The sequence below is a fragment of the Pteropus medius genome, unplaced genomic scaffold (assembly GCF_902729225.1).
Source record: "Pteropus medius unplaced genomic scaffold, Ma_sr-lr_union100, whole genome shotgun sequence".
Classification (NCBI taxonomy): Eukaryota; Metazoa; Chordata; class Mammalia; order Chiroptera; family Pteropodidae; genus Pteropus; species Pteropus medius.
Window position 1 is genome coordinate 1,312,172 of NW_024353517.1, and position 18,506 is coordinate 1,330,677.

Here is an 18,506-nt window from a genome sequence, read left to right on the forward strand (position 1 = left end):
TAATATATTAAATATGCAACAATGACTAGTTTCAAGAAAAAGAAAATATTTATTGTGGTAAATGAATGTTAAGAAGATATCACCTCAAGAGAAGGACCAAGAATGCAACATAGGAGGCTCGTAGACCTCCCTCCTCCCATGGACACACCAATGTACAGCTACACACACAGCAATTCCCTCTAAGAGAATTCCAGAAACTGAGTGACTCCTATCCACAAATTACCTATATTAAAACAGGTAGGGAAGGCTGAGACATACTCTTGTCATAAACCCCACTCCCAACACAGCACCATACTATCAGGATGGAACCCCCAAATCTCAGCTTTTCCCTGAGGAGCAAAGGGTTTGTACTACACATCTACTACCTATCTTCTGAGGATCCCAGCCGAGGGATGGGCCCCAAAAACACCTAACTCTGAAAGCCAACAGGGCTTCAGTCTATGAGACCCATCTGACTATAGCAAACAAAGAAGCAGTTCTTAGCAGAAACACAAGCACTCACCATTTCTATTGCCCTCAGAATTCAGTGCAGAGGGAGTAGGCAAAAATGCCCATCTCCTAATTTTTCCCTGGAAGAGGCTTAACTGAATACTTTCCCAGCTGCTACCTCATCAGCCTCATCTAGGTGTTGACTGTGATCTTCCCCTTTGGGACACTGACAGTTCTTGGCACACCCTCAAGTACTGAATGCCATAAAGAACTAAGATGGCAGCTTGGACAATCACAAATGTCTGAGAGACAACCAGGAGCTCAGGCTGGATTAATTGATGAGATTTGTCTTCTACATAAGATCAGTCTGTCAAGACTGGGAGAGGTGGTTGTTTTATCTAATGCACAAAACCCAACACAGACAGTCAAAGAAAATGAAGAAACATGGATTATGTCCCAAACAAAAGAACTAGAAAAAGAACAAACTATATCCAAAGTTAGTAGAAGAAAATAAAGATCAGAGTGGATATAAATGAAATAGAGACTTAAAAGACAAAAGAAAAGATCAATAAAACTAAGAACTGTTTTTTGAAAAGATAAACAAATTGGCAATCCTGTAGCTAAACTAAGGAAAAAGACAGAAGAGTCAAAATCAGAAATGAGAAGATATTACAACCGATAACACAGAAACATTAAAGATCATAAGCAATTACTACACACTAACTTAATAACTTTATTACTACTACACACAACAAATTAGATAACCTAAAACATTCCTAGAAACATATGACCTACAAAACTGAATCATGAAGAAATAGAAAATCTGAAGAGACAAATTACTAGTAATAAAATTGAATCAGTATCAGAAACCTCCCAACAAATAAAAGTCCATGACCAGATGGCTTCACTGGTGAATTCTATTAAACATTTAAAGAAGAATTGAAGAATTGAAGAATTGAAAAATTGTAAAATAGAGAAGAAGAAGAAGAAGAAAAAGAAGAAGAAGAAGAGGAGGAGGAGGAGGAGGAGGAGGAGGAATTAATATCTATCTTTCTCAAACTCTTCCAAAAAATAAAAAAGAAGGGACACCGCCAAACTTGTTTTATGAGGCCAGCATTATCCTGATACCAAAGCCAAACAAGGACACTACAAGAAAAGAAAATTACAGACCAATATCTTTGATGAATACAGATGCAAAAATCCTGAATAAAATATACGCAAACCAAATTCAACAGTTCGTTAAAAGGATCATATACCATGATCAAGTTGGTTTTATTCCAGGGATACAAGGATGGTTCAACATCCATAGGTCAAATGTGATAAATCACATTTCCAAACCTAAGGATAAAAATTATATATAATCATCTCAATAGATATAGAAAAAGTATTTGACAAAATTTAACATATTTTTATAATAAAAACTGTCGACAAATTGGGAAAGAAGGAACAAACCTCAGTGTAATAAAGGCCACATAGAACAAGCCCACAGCTAACATCATATCCAGGAGTTAAAAACTGAATACTTTTCTTCTAAGAAATAAGACAAAGATGCCCACTTTCACCACTTTTATTCAATACAGTACTATAAGTCCTAACCAGAACAATTAGGCGAGAAAATAAATAAAGAGTCCAAACTGGAAAGGAAGAAGAAAAATTATCTCTCTTTGCAGATGAAATGATATTACATATATTTAAAAAAAAAAACAAAAACAAAAACTAAAGACTCTACCAAAATATCTGTTAGAACAAATAAACAAATTCAATAAAGTTGCAGGATACAAAATCAATATACAAAAATTACTCCTTCTCTTAATACACCTGGCTGCTTATTTTCAGGTTCTGTGTTACCTACCGAAAAATGCCTTTCCTAACCATCCAGCATCAACCAGTACCTCACCCCACATGCGACACTCTCTGGCATGTGTTTTCTTCACAGCACTTTTCACCATCTAAAATTGTCATATTTACCTGTATCCTTATTTATTGTCTGTTTCTTGCTGCTAGAAAGTCAATTCCATGAAAGCATCAACCATGCCTGTATTGTCCACTACACATATTTGGCTTCAATAAATATTTATGAAATAAACAGATGAATGAAATGTAGGCAGAAAGAAGCATATCAGTTTTGATGAGTTATCCAAGAGAACTCCAGGAACTCAATGGGCCATGAAGGACAAAGAGGGGTAAACCACTCAGAATCTGATTGAACTGACTCTCCTTCACTGCTTCACAGGGAAAGCTACCTCCCTCAACATCTGCAAAAGTCAAACAAGTTACCCAGAAAGCAACTGCTAACTTCTTATTGAATTTAATAACTTTATTTTTAAATAATCCCATGTAATGTGTATCACTTCTCAGTAGAAGCCATAAGAACCAGTGCGAGGTTCACAGAGATTTTTCTAGTTGAGACCAACAGCGTCCCAGATAGACTGCTCCATGTCTAGAGTAAGGATGAAAGGAAGCAGAGCTGCAGGTAACACTAACTAATGTTGATGTAAGAAGAAAAAAAAATCTGCTCCAAGCAAGGTTCTTTCCCATCTCTAAGTCTGAGGCCTAACCTAACAAAAGCACATGCAATGTGAAATCTTCTCAGCTTTTGTGACTTAAATGCTGTAGCGTTTGCCTTAGACACTTTTCGGCACTCTATATCATGCTTTTGTTTCTGGGAATACTTACACAGAGAAGAGAAATTTAAGGCTTAATGTCTCTCCATTAGATATCCATACTCTCCAAGTTTTAAATCATTACTACTTGAAAATAGTTGCACCCCATGATCCCTAACACTATGTCATTTCAACCACAACCAAGTAGGATATCAAAGGGGATTCTATGTTCGGTTAGAATGAGATATGTTCAGAAAACCCTTAAGAAACAAAGATCCTTTTTCTATTCATGTGTTTAATAGTAATGAAAAAGAAAAAAAAAAACTGGAAGAACAGCAAGAAGCACTTATTGGATAGTTGTTTTGGAACTAAGGGGCTGTCAGGTCTTTCCCTCGTATGACAACGGGTGTTGAGACTCCTGTTTGTCAGACTAAGACTAAGACTGTGATACCTCTATACTTGAGGTAGTATGTCTTGAAAAAACCTCTAAGGCCAAGAAAAAACTTGGTAAATAAAAGAAGGAAAATGTGCTGTCTAAAATATATAGAACTGCCTCAAATCGTAGATTGCACAGCTTATAGCAAATTAATTCATATGTGTGATAAACAGTGTCACAAATACATACTTATGGAAAATATTTTTTAATGTCTGGAAATCAAAAAGTACTCACACACATGTAAACATACACACTTTGTGGAGGGGAGGGGGATTTGCCACATATGTTACAAAAGGTTCAATCCTTATTATGTAAAAGTTTACAAATTAATAAGAAAAAGACTGCTATTGGAATAATAAATAAATGAACAATACGAAAAAAGCAATTGACAAAACAAGAAATTTGAATGTCTAGTATTTATTCATCTTTTATTCAACCAACAAATATTTATTGAGTATCAAGTATATGCCTGTCATTACACAAGACACCAGGTATATGGTGACGAGCAAAAAATAGCCCTGCTCTGCAAGAGTTCATAGTATAACATTAAACCTGACTCATAACCAAAGAAATTCAAATTAAAATGGTATTTTATCTATTAAATGCCTTCGACTTACAGTCTATTAAATTGGCAAGATACACTAAGAAGCTTAAAATTTTTCATATGCCTTGTCTTGGTATTTACATACCTGGGAATTTCCCCTAAGGGAATAATCAGAAAGATGCAAACAGATTTATACACAAGGATGTTAAATGTGCTATTTACAACAGTGGAAGCTGGAAACCACCTTAGTATTTAACCATCGGTAAGTTTTTCTAAAAATATTTAATGTCACTAGAAAATTCTCACCAAAAATGTAAGGCTGAAAAACTCATGATTCAAAACTGGGCATAGTGGTAACATGATATTGATGTGTGGATATGTGTATATTCTATATTCTGTGCCGTTAAAGAGTTAGTCTATCAAGAAAATAAAAAGCTTTTAAAATAAGCGACATGAATGCTTTTGACAACAATGCCATCTTGAAAGTTAATTGCCAAATACACCGTGTAAACATGCTTTTTTAAATAGTCACAATTTGGCTATATTTTGGAGCATACTAGGGCTAAGAAAACCCACTTAACGGTGGAAGCAATACAAACCAATCCTCTTAATTGCTTGAGCAATAAAATGCTACTTTATTGTTTCAATTGTTTTTAAGGGAAGGTTCAAAGTTTACCTAGACACTCACCTCTGCTTTTATAAAAGAAACACAGCCTATAAAATCATTTAAAGCCCCAGACAACCGAGCTTGACTCAGGACTGGGATTTTGTTTTGCTCTGACTCACAAAGGTCCCCAGCCGACCCGCGGTCTGCAGATGGCAGCCTCCGGCGGGAAGCCCCGCAACTCCACTTCCCTCCTGGGGGAGGCACTTCGGGCCCTCGCCGGCATTTCAGAAACCTGTTCGAGCCTTTCCTTTACGGCTGAACGTTCTTATTTACTAAATATTTATTTAGCTCTCTGAGGACTCAGAACTAATCACTGCCACCTCTCTTTAATAATAAATGGTGAACTTCAAATGCGATGGAACTCAACCGACTAATCAGTGCTCGCCGGGAGGTGCAAAACTGCAACCCGCCAGTGGACATGAAAGACTGAACATTTCCTGTTCCAGCTCACGGCCGCCCAGAATAAACTTACACCAAGTGAGGTGATGTGGATGCGGCCGCCCCCCGCGCGCGCGGGCCGCGGGAGCCGGGCCTCCATCTGCCCACGGCCAGGCGGTCCGCCCCTTCCCCTTTCGCCCCGGGGACCCTCAAAGCCCTCCGCTCTGCCTGCTCCACAATCTGGGCTGCGGCTCCCTTGGGCTTTTAATGCTTCCTTTTAAACTCGCTGTTCAGTTGCAAACCAATTAGCCCTTTCCGTTTGCCCGGGCGAGCGGCGGAGAGCGGAGAGCGCCCCGCGCGCCCCGCTCCAGCGGCAACGCGTGGGCTCGGCACAGTGGGCTCCCGGGCCACCGCGCCTCCGCTCGTCTGAAGGGGGTCAGCACACCGGGCGGCATTTACGCCGGCGTTCCAGGCTTTGGTCTTCAAGGTCTTTTTTTTATTTTATTATTTACTAGAAAAGATAAGGGTCGCCCCTTTGATGGTTTCATTGTGTAATATGAAGTATAAGGGCCACCCCATACACTTGTATTCTCATCATCAAAGCAGCGCGGTCCCACCTTCATCCACTGCTGATCTGGAAATCCTATCCGGCCTTTGGAAATCTTGAAAGATTTTTGTCCCAGACACAGGGATAAAGATATTGAATATGTTAGGACATAACTCATATTAATATAAAATTTTATCCAAGATGTAATATGAACTCTGTATTGCCCATGCTGATGAAGGCATGAGCATTTGAAGTACAGCTGACTATAGTTTTCTGATAAGTCTTATTACAGCTTTAAATGAGAATGATATACCCCCAAATTGTTCCATCTTTTGTATAATTATTTCATCTTTTGTGTAATGGAGACCAGATCTTAAGTGAAACTTGTTTTCATATTTAACGCATTTGTTACATTTTTAAACATGAATCATTTTAGAATAGGTTGATAGCAACATAGGGCTTAATATTAAAATGGCTTTGCCTCACTCACACAGACACCTGCCAATGTACTTTTAATTTAACCCGTTTGATCATCCCTAGGTGTGGAGAAAAGATTTGGAAGCGCTTGTTCTTCAACCGCTCTCTTAAAACAACACAGCGGGTATTTCAGTGATGAGCTTCGAGTGCCCCACTGTGGATGAAGGTGAGCACTACAATTTCTTTCTTAACAGGTGAGTCCGTCGCTGCCGCTGCTTTGGGAACCGTGTACTTAGTTTTTCACCTCTGCCCGCCTTCAGGTCGGATGTTACTTTTCCATTAACATCTGTGAGTTGAATCTCACTCCTTTCCTTCTACGGAAACATAAATATTTGTTGAAAGAAATGAACGTATGAATCCATTTATTGCCACTCCTACCAAAGCCTTCCAGTTGATAAAAGGCGGAATATTAATTTTCTCACAAAACCCTAGCTGTGTTAGGCCCCGTTCTAATATCAAGGAGCAGATAGAATGAAAGAAGCAGCACAAATAGGTGTTATCTCATGTGCCAGCTCTCAACAATTGGCAGTGGCTGCCACAGAAGGATACTGAGGCCAAGTGTGGGCTCAAAGGGAATGTGATGCGTGAGCAGGTACAGAAAGAAAGTTAATCATTCTGTGCCCTGGGAGCTGAAACCCATATTGTTGATCTATAACAGTGCTAGCCATTGGCTGATAGACATGGAGTTTGTTTGTTTGTTTGTTTGTTTGTTTTACTTGCTTACTTATTTACTTACTTTTTAGGCAAGGCAACCCTTGGTTGGCCTCACAGATTGCAACGACCTTGTCAGCTTACAATCCCTTATCTTTTTTATTTTTTACGCTCACAGCACCTGGTCTTCCTTGGTGGTCTCCCATCCAAGTACTAACCAGGCCCTACCCTGCTTAGCTTCTGAAATCAGACAAATCAGGCTTGTTCAGGGTAGCATAGCAATAGACAGTTTATTTATTTTATATTTTGTTTTCATCTCAAAAGTCAAAACAGTATATTCATCACATCTCTTTAATCTTGCCAAACAATAAATCTCATTTTTATTTATGTGACAATAAATTAACAAGCTCTCCATCTAATTATTGCTATGGCCTCTAAGCTGGTTTTCCAGATGCTGTTCTAGTCCTTCACATACTGTTCTAGTCCTTAAACTTACTTTGGTCTGTGTGCCTCTCTGTGCTGGTGTTCCCTCTATCATGCAGCTCATAAGTAGGAACAAATGGAGGGTGATATTAACAATTACAGTGCCATAAACTGAGGCTATCCAGAGCAAATCAGGACATATGGTCACCCTACTTGTAAATTCTAATGTTCACTCCAGAATGTGATGAACAACTAAGTAAACACACACCTGATAAGCTCACATCTCAGTGACTTCACCTCAGTAAATTGTTCTTCAGAAAAACGTCTGTGCTGCCCACTCATTCACTCTTGTTTGCTCAACAGCAGATATGTCTAACTACAAATCTCAGACTCTGTGCAAGCTTCCAGCTAACTCCTGTAGGAAACTTACCGATCTACCACAGAAAGTTGTTGGCTACCAGACCCGCAGAAGTTGAGTAAAGAGTTGACATTTTTAGTACCCAAAAGCCCAAAACAGGCATGCTCCCACTTTACACAACTGATATGTCCCTGAAAAAGTATATATCAGGTGAATGACTTTTTTAAATCACTGGAGAAACTGGCTAAATAATAAAACCTTGGAGTGAACCTCCCAGAAAAAAAGAAATTAAACTCCTTTTAAAATGAAAATAATTTACTGTTTTATAAATCTGGATTTTTGTAGAATTGGTTTTCTTAAAGCAGAAAGTATGGCCTAGAACTCTGGTTTCCCTCCGAGAGGATGAACCGTTATCGGAATCATATATTCAAATTGTACTCTAAATGGAGATATTTCATTAGAATGTATTTAGCTGCAAGTGACCAAACCCCATGTCTGTTTTATACAATGAAGGTGATGCATTGGCTCATATAACTGAAAATTCCAGCTCAAACTTGAAACAAGATTTGATCCAGAAGCTGAAGTACTGTCACCAAAGTGCCAGTTTTTTCACATTATTCTGCTTAATCTTCCCAGGTATTGGCTTCATCCGGAAAGTGGATTAATGAATTCCCCCAACATTATCATAACTGCATGAAAGAGGTAACTCAATGTTCTCTAAGAAGGAATAACAGATGAAAATGGCCGAGTTGTTTGATTCAAGATATTTTTTCATGAAATAATCTATAAAATGAGCAGTAGTTAAGAAATAAAAGCTTTCTTTGTGTGAGCCTGTTGAGGTCCATGGTGAAGGAACCTATCCTCCTTCACCATGCTGTTGCACTGTATTTTTGCTATTTCACTGTATTTAGTGTATTAGTCATGGGAGGCTGTGGTGAATCCCAACACTTAGCCCAGGCTTCACAGATTACACCAAACTCTTAGTGGTAGGAGAAACCTTAGAGAGCACCCAGTCCTGCCTCTTCAGTGTACTGGGCACGTAATTAAGACCCAGAGACAGGACATGAATATAAACTTCCTTTTATGAAGAGACACTTCATAAAATTTGAATGGGGATCAAGCCTCTGCATGCCCAGACGTGTTTATTTGTCAAGAAATAGCTCCTGCAAATAGAAGTCTTAGCTAGAACTTCAACCACTCCAGACCAACGAGACCCCCAATGAATACTCTAATGCAATTTCGGGAAGCAAGCTGATTCTGATACATACAGCTTTTTCTTGGCCTAATATAGTGTCTTCTGAATTGAGATACATGTACATCAAAGGATACATTGTATACTGTAGGGAAATATAATTGGTATATCAAGCTGGTGATTTCACCCAGATTATTGTTTAGGATGAGACTATAGTTTTATCATTGGTATTCTATCTATGCAATTCTTTTTTAACTTTTAAGTATAGGATTTAGAAATACCTATGAACATTCTACATAGTCAACATGATGCTTGAAAGAAAATTTTACACACTGCTGTATTCACAGAAAAGCTTTGAAAACTCCAGATATGTATGAAGATTTAAGAGAAAAATTTTCTAAAGCTTTAAAGACTGTTAGTCTCATTAATGTCAAGCCATTGACTTCTTTGCTTTTTTCTTTATTTAACTTTTTAAAGAAATGGAGCTCATTGGCTTTCACTCAGTAATGTTTACACTTCTCTATTTGTTTTGCAAGAAACTTCAAGCCTCTTCTGTATGTAACCTTTCAACTGACATATTATATGCATGATGTGTACTGTTGTTAAAAAATAATTGCTCATTTGAACATTTTAAATTTAACCTTCTGTGGCAAGTTTCCATTCCATATGCAAGATAAAGTGAACGGGAAGATCATTAAACTGAAGCTATGAGGAACACTGCTTGATCATGGTGAAGTTTTATTATCTTAATTACCTTGTTTAAATTCTGCTGATAAACTAATTGTAAATATTTTAAGCCTTATTAAAGAGACACTTGGAAAAAGGTCTCAGATTTCTGCTTCTGGCAGAAAGACAGGCTAAATATTCTGAAAGGTCCTCCTGCCACAAAGCAAGTAGATCTTGGATAAGCCATCCTTTATCGCATTTCTGAATTTGTAAGAACAGGAGAAAATTTTCAGGATACTCTCTCTAAAAATAAATAGGCAAGACAACGAGCAGTAATAAAAAAAAAATGCAAGACAATGAGTAGTAATAAAAAAAAAAAAAGGTGGACTGGCCTAAGGACAAAAGCAAATATCAGAGTTGTGATAGCTGGTCTAAGTCTTGGGTACAAGCAAGTATAAGAGTTGAAGCTGCGAGTCCCACATTAAGCTGATATTCTCAAAGGGAACTCAGCTGTTCCAGGTCAGGAGTCTCCCTGTTTCCTAGCAAAAGCAAAGATGTTTTTGGAGAAAAAATATGTTTTCTGGAAAAAACCATCCCCATGGTATTCCCACAAGATTCTCCCAGATGAAGGGCTAGCAAATATTAGGTCAAAACCAAAAGCAGGAAATACACATGGAAAGATTCATCATCATTCTTACAAATCATCAGTAACTATAAACAGATTAAAGTCCCAGAGGAATTCATATTTTGAAATTGTCATATACAGAATGTAATTGCTATATATAAACTTTAAATAATTAACAATGTGTTCACAAAAATGAATAATCATTAAGAGACTGTCAAAAATATCCTGCAGATTTGAAAAATAATAACAAAAATGTTGAAAAAGAAAATTTAACAGATGGCTTAGACTGAAGATTAGAAGTGAATGAAGAGAGAATTAGTGAACTGGAAGATATATCTGGGGAGGTGGAGAGGAGGAATCCAGGATCCTCTATAGAGAAAAAGTGACATATAAATTAAGATAGATTGAAAGACGTGCAAGGATAGAATAAAAGACTTTAATATACATCCAGTCAGAGTCTTAGAGAAGAGAATAGAGAGAATGTAGGCACTGCAATATTGGAGGAGAAAATGATCAAGAATTTTTTATAATTGATGAAATATATACTTACAGGTAAAGGACATCAATACAAAACAAGCAAGATAGATAAGAAGAAATTCACAAGATAGACATTGTTGTGAAATTGCAGGACCACAAAAGACAAAAAAGTAGATTTTAAAAACAATTTGAAAGAAAAAGAATGATGATTAGTCTCAGCAGTAACAATAGAATGCAAAAGAAAAGAGAATAATAACTTCAAAGTGTTTAGTTGGTTAAAAAACTTAACTAAAAACTAGATTTTAAAAAAGGCAAGGGGAGGAAAGAAGCAAGAGTGAAACAGATATGAGAAATTTTACATCGATAGAAACAAGTCCAAATATATCAATAGTCGCAAAAAATGTAAATGAATTAAACACCAGTCAAAAGAAAAATAGCCGTTTTAAAAAAATTCTAGCTATACAGGCTATACTAGTCACATCTAAAATACAAAAATTTAGATAGGATAAAAGTACAGAGATTAAAAAAGAAATACCAAACAAATAGCAAAATAATGCAGAGATCACAACATATTAATATTAGATAAAATGCAACATAAGATAAAGAGCATTATTGGTAATAGAGAAGGCTGCTGTGTAACAATAAAAGTTTTCAATTTACTATGTGAGCATAATAATTTTTAACTTGGATGCACATAATAAAATTGCCTCAAAATTATTGTAGGATATTTTAGCACACCCCTAGTAATTAATTAATTATTAATGGTTTAGAAGAAGTAAATTAATACAGATAAAGAATATTTAGGGAGGTGAACACACAGTGTAAATATATATATGCCTTACTGTTAAAGTGTACAGCTGAAACTTATTGGATTTCGTTAACCAATGCCACCATAAAAATATTAATTAATTAAAAAATAATAATAAGTAAGTAAATTCTTTGCTACAAAAAAAGGAATATTTAAAGTACATATATAATGAGATTGCTGTAATTAACATTTATGTTTAGGTACCTAACAACTAAAAAATGTACATTCTTCTCAAGCTCACCAGCACTGTTTCCAAAAATTGACCACTTCGCCATAAAGCAAGTCTTGACTCATCTCAAAGAATCACTATCATAAAGTCTGTATCCTCCAAAAACCGCCAGGTTGAAATGTTAAAGGACAACGATACAAATCTGATGGAAGACATCAAGACACACATTCAACAAGTCCTATGAATCCTAATCAGAATAACTACAAGGAAAAGCATGATCAGCAAGTTAGAGTAAAAGATCTGAAAACCAAACACAATTGTAAAAGCATTCAGAAAGAAAAGACATATTATCTTCAAAGAGGCAACAGTAAGATGAATAGCCATCTTCTCAACAGAAACCATAAAAGTCAGAAGAGTATATGCTAAAAAATAAATAAAATAACAGTAAGCTAGAGTTTCATATTCACCAAAAATATCCTTCACAGATAAAAGCAAAATACAGTTTCAGACATACAAAAAATTAATGAATTCGTACCTAGCAGATCTACAATAATGGAAAAGATATAAGGTGTTCTTCAGGCAGGAAGACAAATAATCTCAGAAGGAAGCTAGCTCAAAGATGCAAAAAAAAAAAAATGAGGAACAGAGAAGATAATACATGGGTAAATATAAATGAATATTTACTATATAAAATAAGAATATGCCCTTATGGGAAAATAAATATGATTATATATTGTTACAAAAATATTTATATATATGTATATGTACATAAGTTAGTGTATACACATATATTTCTTTGCTCTGTCAACTGAGAGGACCTAAAAAAAACAAAAAAAAAACCAAAACAAAAATGAAAAAACACCTGAATAGCAATGAACACATCTAGCACCCCGATCTTGGTATCTAATGTCAATCTCCAATAAAAAGAACAAGGGCTTCTTGGAGAAATGGCTGACTAGGTAAGGCTATATGTGAGGACACATCAAGAAGGTGGCTATCTGCAAGCCAAGGAGATAGGCCTCAGGAGAAACCAAGCCTAACAACACTTTGATCTTGGACTTCCAGCACCAGAACTATGAGAAAATAAGTCTCTATTGTTTAAGCTACCCAGACTGTGGTATTTTGTCATGATAGCCCTAGCAGACTAAGATGTAGTTCATCAAGCATGTGCCATTACTTTTGGTTTTACATATTTCTGTGGATGTTCCTATTAAAGAATTCACCAAAACTCATGTCATTTGGCCTCCTCACCCCTTATATTCTGCCATTTGTTTGATAAAATCATCTCTTGTGTGTGGCTTGTCTTGCGTGTGGTATGTCTCCAAAGCCCCCTAGAAATTCAGGGTTGGTTTCTGCTGCATCTATTTGACTAGCTCATTTTGCAAGTTTCTGAGTCGATGTAGACCATCACAAAGCCTGTTTGGCCAAGGGACAGAAATCAATAAGGAGAGAGACAGCAGGAACGACAGGGGTTGGGTTCAGAAACATTGCCACACAGTGCGCTGGCTTTGTTGAGCTTCATGGCACCGGCCCATGTTCTGTAAACTTTTCATCTGCACATAAATTGCATTTCACAGTGATACTAAAAGGGTGGGTTACTGATGCTGCATGTGGGAGGTATGTGCACAAATCCTGTTATCAGATAATAGGATTACCATGCATGCCTCCTGAGCATGCTTTGAAAGTTTACTCCTAAATCTACATATACAGCCAGGGGCCAACCATTTTGTTGTACGACAAATAAAATTGCTGCCAAGTCATTTTTAAAGCCATTATTATTTTCTTCATAATTTCTGTCATCGTTTTTGAGTTGAGCCGCAACAACAGCCGTATCAAAGTGAGCATTTCCTTCTTCCCTCCACATCCACCAGCCACACCCCCACTCACACAAGTAACAACAAAATTGTTTCTTACTTAAGTGTTTGTTCCGAAGACCACTGGAAATTATAGGCCTTGCGGAAACTAAAAAAAAAAAAATCAATAGAAAGGAAAATGCCAGATAGTTTAGCAATAGAGATGAGGCATCTTCTTTAAAACATAACCAAAACGTTATTTTAAATAGTCATTTATCATACAGGTTATCATTGGCTTTGATTTGACCCTTTCACTTAGTCTTAGATTATGGATAGCACAAATTCAGTTTTAAAAATTTCAGAAATTGTATGTGCATGACTTCTGCCCTCTTGTGGCTAGGAAGCCCTCAAACTGTTCTCCAGCTTCACTACTTATGCTGAAGAAATTGTGCGTGGGGAAAACAGAGCCATGATCTCAGAGCTGTGGTGGTGGTTGAGCAAAGTCCCTGAATCAACAATCAGATTGCCCTGATCTACCAAAGATTTTTCTCTCAAATGTGAATTTATTTATTTGGAAATTATTCAAGGGATACAAATAAATCTCATTTATATGTCCATTTAATGAATCATTTTTACTATAAATTCTTTAACAAAAAATACAAAATTATAATAAATATACAATTTAGTGAGTGATATATCTGTGTCAGGTAACATATGAACACTTGAAATCTAGAGTATGCTAAAATATCTAGGTTGTACCATTACTTCCTGTGCAAGATGAGTCTAAGGAGAAATTGTGAAGTGCATAACATTTTATTCAGTGCCAACACCATAACACCCTTTTTTGTATCCATTTGACACCCTCATGTGACCCTGTGACTGGAGGGAGCCTCTCCTTCAGCTGCCCTTGTCTGTTTCAGATTATTTCCACTCATCTTTCTTTTCCCACCGGCCCTGAATCTCATGGCCTCAGGGTTTTACTGTAAATCTATGTCGTAAAAGAAAATCCCATCCCATACCCCTTAGAGGTGTCACACTGTTGTAATCACCAATGTAGGTGAGAATTCAATTAAGTTTTGCAGCTCACACCTTCTTGACCTTGGCCAAATCCTGAAAATGCCCTGACCCTTACCCCTCCCCTAACAACTCTCTTGAATTTTATGGTAATCATCTCCCTGCTTTACTTTATAGTTTTACTACCCAAATATGAATTTCTAACCAATTTAATTTAGTTTTGGCTACTTTCAAAATTTATTTAAATAGAATATTTAGAAAGTAGGGTTTTGGATTTTTGGTTTTGGTTTTGGTTTTTTTTGGATCTAGCTTCCTTCACTTAAAATCATATACATGAAATTCACCTGTGTGCTTATGTGTTCTTGTTCCTTCATGTTTTTCTTGCTGTATGGCACTGTATTTTTATGAATATACTATATTTTATTTATCTCTTCTTTTGTTAATGGTTATTTGGCTTGTTTCTAATTGGGGGCTATTTCAATCAATCCTGCTATAGCTATTCTTGTACGTGTTTCCTGGTGAACATAAGCATGTGCTTCTTTAGGGTACATACTTATGAGAGGAATTTCTGGGTCATAGGACATGCAAATCTACATCTTTAATGGGTAATGTCGAACAGTTTTCTGGAATGGTTGAATCAGTTTACCTCCATCCACTTCAACTGCAGTATATGAAAGTTGCTATTGCTCTACACCTTTGCCAACATTTCTTACAGTTACAATTTAAATTTTATACAATATATCTTTGTATACCTCATTGTGGTTTTAGTTTGCACGATCTTGACTATGTACTGATGAGTCTGAATTCCTTTACATATGTTTATTGGCTATTTAGACTCCTCTTTGTGAATTATCTATTCAAGTGTTTTTCATTTTTCTATTGGGGTGTCTGGTTTTTTCCTTATTTAATTATAGAAGTTCTTTTTTATATTTCGATGTAAGCCCTTTGTCTGTTAAGTGTGTTGTGTTTTCTCCTCTCTGTGACTTTCTTTTTCCTTCTCTTATGTGTCTTAATGTGTCTTCTGACACATGTAGTAAAATTTAGCATCTTTTTTCTTTTGCCTTATTTTAAAATATTTTCCTTATCTCATGAGCAAAAAGATATTCTCCTAGATTAACTGCAAAAGCTTTATTGTTTTGCATTTGACGCTGAGATTTACTTTCTACCGAAAATTAACTTTTGTCACATCATTGATTATTGGTTCGATGTCTCTTTCTTTCTCTTTTTTTCTTTCTTTCTTTCTTTTCTTTCTTTCTTTCTTTCTTCTTTCTTTCTTTCTTTCTTTCTTCTTTCTTCCTTCCTTCCTTTCTTTCTTTCTTTCTTTCTTTCTTTCTTCCTTTCTTTCTTTCTTTCTAATTTTTTTGGGTTTTTTTGTTTTGTTTTGGGGGATAGTTGTTGAATTATCAGATCCATAAACGTTTATTAAGTTGCCTTTATTTTCTTTCATTAAGTTTTATAGTTTTCTTCACAAAGGACTTGCACCTTTTTTTTTTTAGATTTATACCTAGGTACAGGACTTCTTATGCTATTTTGAATAGTATCTTTCATTTCCTTTTCTAAGTATTGGTTGCTGGTCTATAGAAATGTAATTCATTTTTATATTAATTTTGTATCCACTGTTCAATTTGGTCATAAATTTGAATAATGTATTCACAATTCTTTTGGATTTTATATGTCAGAATCATATCGTCTTTATATAATGACAGCTTTTTCTTCCTTTCCAATCCTTACAATTCTTACTTCTTTTTCTTATGTAACTGATTGGACTGAGACTTAGCTAAAACTCTAAGTGGAAATAATAATAGTGGCTATCCTTATGTTTTTCCTGATTGTCTCATTTGTAACCATGAGATTTTAATTTATGGAGGTGACAAAGTGATGATATGGAGAGGTTAATGCCATTGAAAGAATGGCATTACTTACATTTCCTGAGAGAAAGGGCCACACCACATCACACAGGATCTCATGAGGACCATGTTAGAGAGAAGGCAGACTAGGAAGAAGGGAAAAGACTAAGCCCAGGGCCCTTTCTGGAGTGTTCATGGGAAATGCAGGGCAGAGGAAACAGTTTAGGATTAGCTAATTTGAATAATAAATGTTGGGCTTTGTGCTAGGTAGTCTCTAGCTGCCTGGCTCCTGACACTGGGATGATTTAAGCCAGAGGAAATATTGGCTTAGTGTGTGAGAGTTAAATAAAGCAGGTGATTGACTTGCACTTAAGAGGCATGCTCCCAAGTAAGTTATTTACTCATTCTAGGAATTATCTAGCCCTGGGAGGCCAGCCCGTCTTCAGCTAGCAAGATTTTTAAGATGTCAAAACATCATAAGATATAGAAAATTAAAAACGTGATTAATATACTGATCTCAAAGAAACTTCCAATGTTCCATTAGTTCTCTGTTTTGTGTTTTGTTTTCAGATGTCCCTTATCTTTAAAAAGTTCTTTTCTAATCCTAGTTTGCCAGCACTATCTTTTCCAAAATATGAACAGGTGTTAAATTTTATCAACTGAGATTATATGACTTTCTTCATATAATCTGTCAAAATAAATATTTACATTCTTTGAACTTTTAATATTAAGATATATTTTTATTTCCTAAAATAAACCCAGTTTGGTCATGATGTATTTTTTTTATATGTTGTTGGATTTGGTTTGCTAACATTTTGTTAGAAGTTTTGCAACTATATTCATAAGTGAAATTAGTCTGTATTTTTCCCTTTTTTGTGTGTGCAGTCTCTAGTAAATATTAGTACAAGATTATGCTGCCTCCTGAAATTAGCTGAAAAGTTTACCTTTTCCTATTATACCAAGAAAAAGTCCATAGAATGTTAACATTTTTTCCCTTTGTTTGGTATAACTCTCCAGTTAAGCCGATCAGGCCTTTGCAGAAAGAGCTTTATTTAAGGGCTTTATTTCCTTCATTGTTATAGAGGTATTTAGGTTTTCTACGTTTTCTTATGTCAGTTTTGGTATTTGCTATTTTTTTTAGGAGTATGAATATTTCATTTAAATTTTCAATTTTTTGGTATAAGATTGTTTATATTATCCTCTTATAATTGTTTATATATTAATTATTGATTATTTGTTCCTCCTCTCTTTTTTTCTTGGTAAGTCCCACCAGAAGTTAATCAATTTTATTAGTCTTTTCAAATAACTATATTTTGGCTTTGTTAACCTTTTTTATTGAATGTTTGTTTTCTGTTTCATTAGTTCATGTTCTCATCTGCTTTATTTCCTGACTTCTAATTTATGTGGATTCATTTGTCAAGCTTCTTGAGATTGTTATATGGCTAAGTAGTCCTTAGCTTTTTTTTCCTTCTTAATATATACATTTAAGGCAATACATTTTCTACTAAGTACTGGACTAACCCTATCTTAAGAGATTAATTTGTAGCATTTCCTGTATTCCATAGGTAAAAATATTTTCTAATTTCTGTTGTCATTTCTTCTTAGACCTATGGGTTATTTAGATGTATATTTATTAAATTCTAAATATATGGGGATTTTTATGTTTTTGTTGTTGATTTCTAGCATTAATACACTGGTAGAGAACATATTCTATATGATTTCAGTTCTTTTAAATTTGTTATGACTTTATTTACAACTCAATTTTTGTAAATGTTCTGCATGACTCTGTCAAGTGCAATGTGCAGCTATTGTGAAATACTCTTTATATGTCTATTTGGTCAAATGTGTGAAGCATATTTTTCAAATCATTTATATACATACTGATTTTTTTTTTTTTTTTTGGTCTCCTTGCATTATCAATGACTGAAAAAGATATATTGAAATCTTCCCTATAATGTAGGAAGATGCAAGAGAATGAAAAATGTTAAATCAAGCTACATTCAGAGATTGCAATATGCTGATCAGCCCTGCAGCCAGGCCAGGAGGACATCTGCACAGCAAAGGAAGATTTCTGCTGAGATTGCTAACAACCCATTTCCCCCACACCTGTGAAGGGGAAACAGGAAAAACAAGAGTCTAAGTGGCTGCTCTACACAAAATAAAATCATTCATTCCCTATGGCTAAAACCATGGGGAACCTATGGATTAAAGGCTGGGAACTACCAGCAGGCCTTTCACACTACATATTCTTATCTTTTCACTGACTCTTTCCCTTCCTCACTATATGTCCATATCAAAGGAAATGGGTTAACAAAGTCTTTTAAACTATAACTCACAGGAACTAAAGAATGATATATAAACTGAATTCCCCGAGCACTCAGTGTCTCTCTCACTGTCCTAGT

The 18,506-nt window shown here is 35.7% G+C and overlaps 1 long non-coding RNA gene across 1 annotated transcript; it reads left to right on the forward strand.

Moving 5' to 3' along the window:
* The first annotated feature begins 4,884 nt into the window (after window positions 1-4,884).
* LOC120592862 (uncharacterized) lies at window positions 4,885-9,453 on the forward strand. Its single transcript, XR_005650223.1, has 3 exons — window positions 4,885-5,161; window positions 6,145-6,247; window positions 8,150-9,453. It is a non-coding gene; the product is annotated as an uncharacterized LOC120592862 (long non-coding RNA).
* Window positions 9,454-18,506: the final 9,053 nt, after the last annotated feature.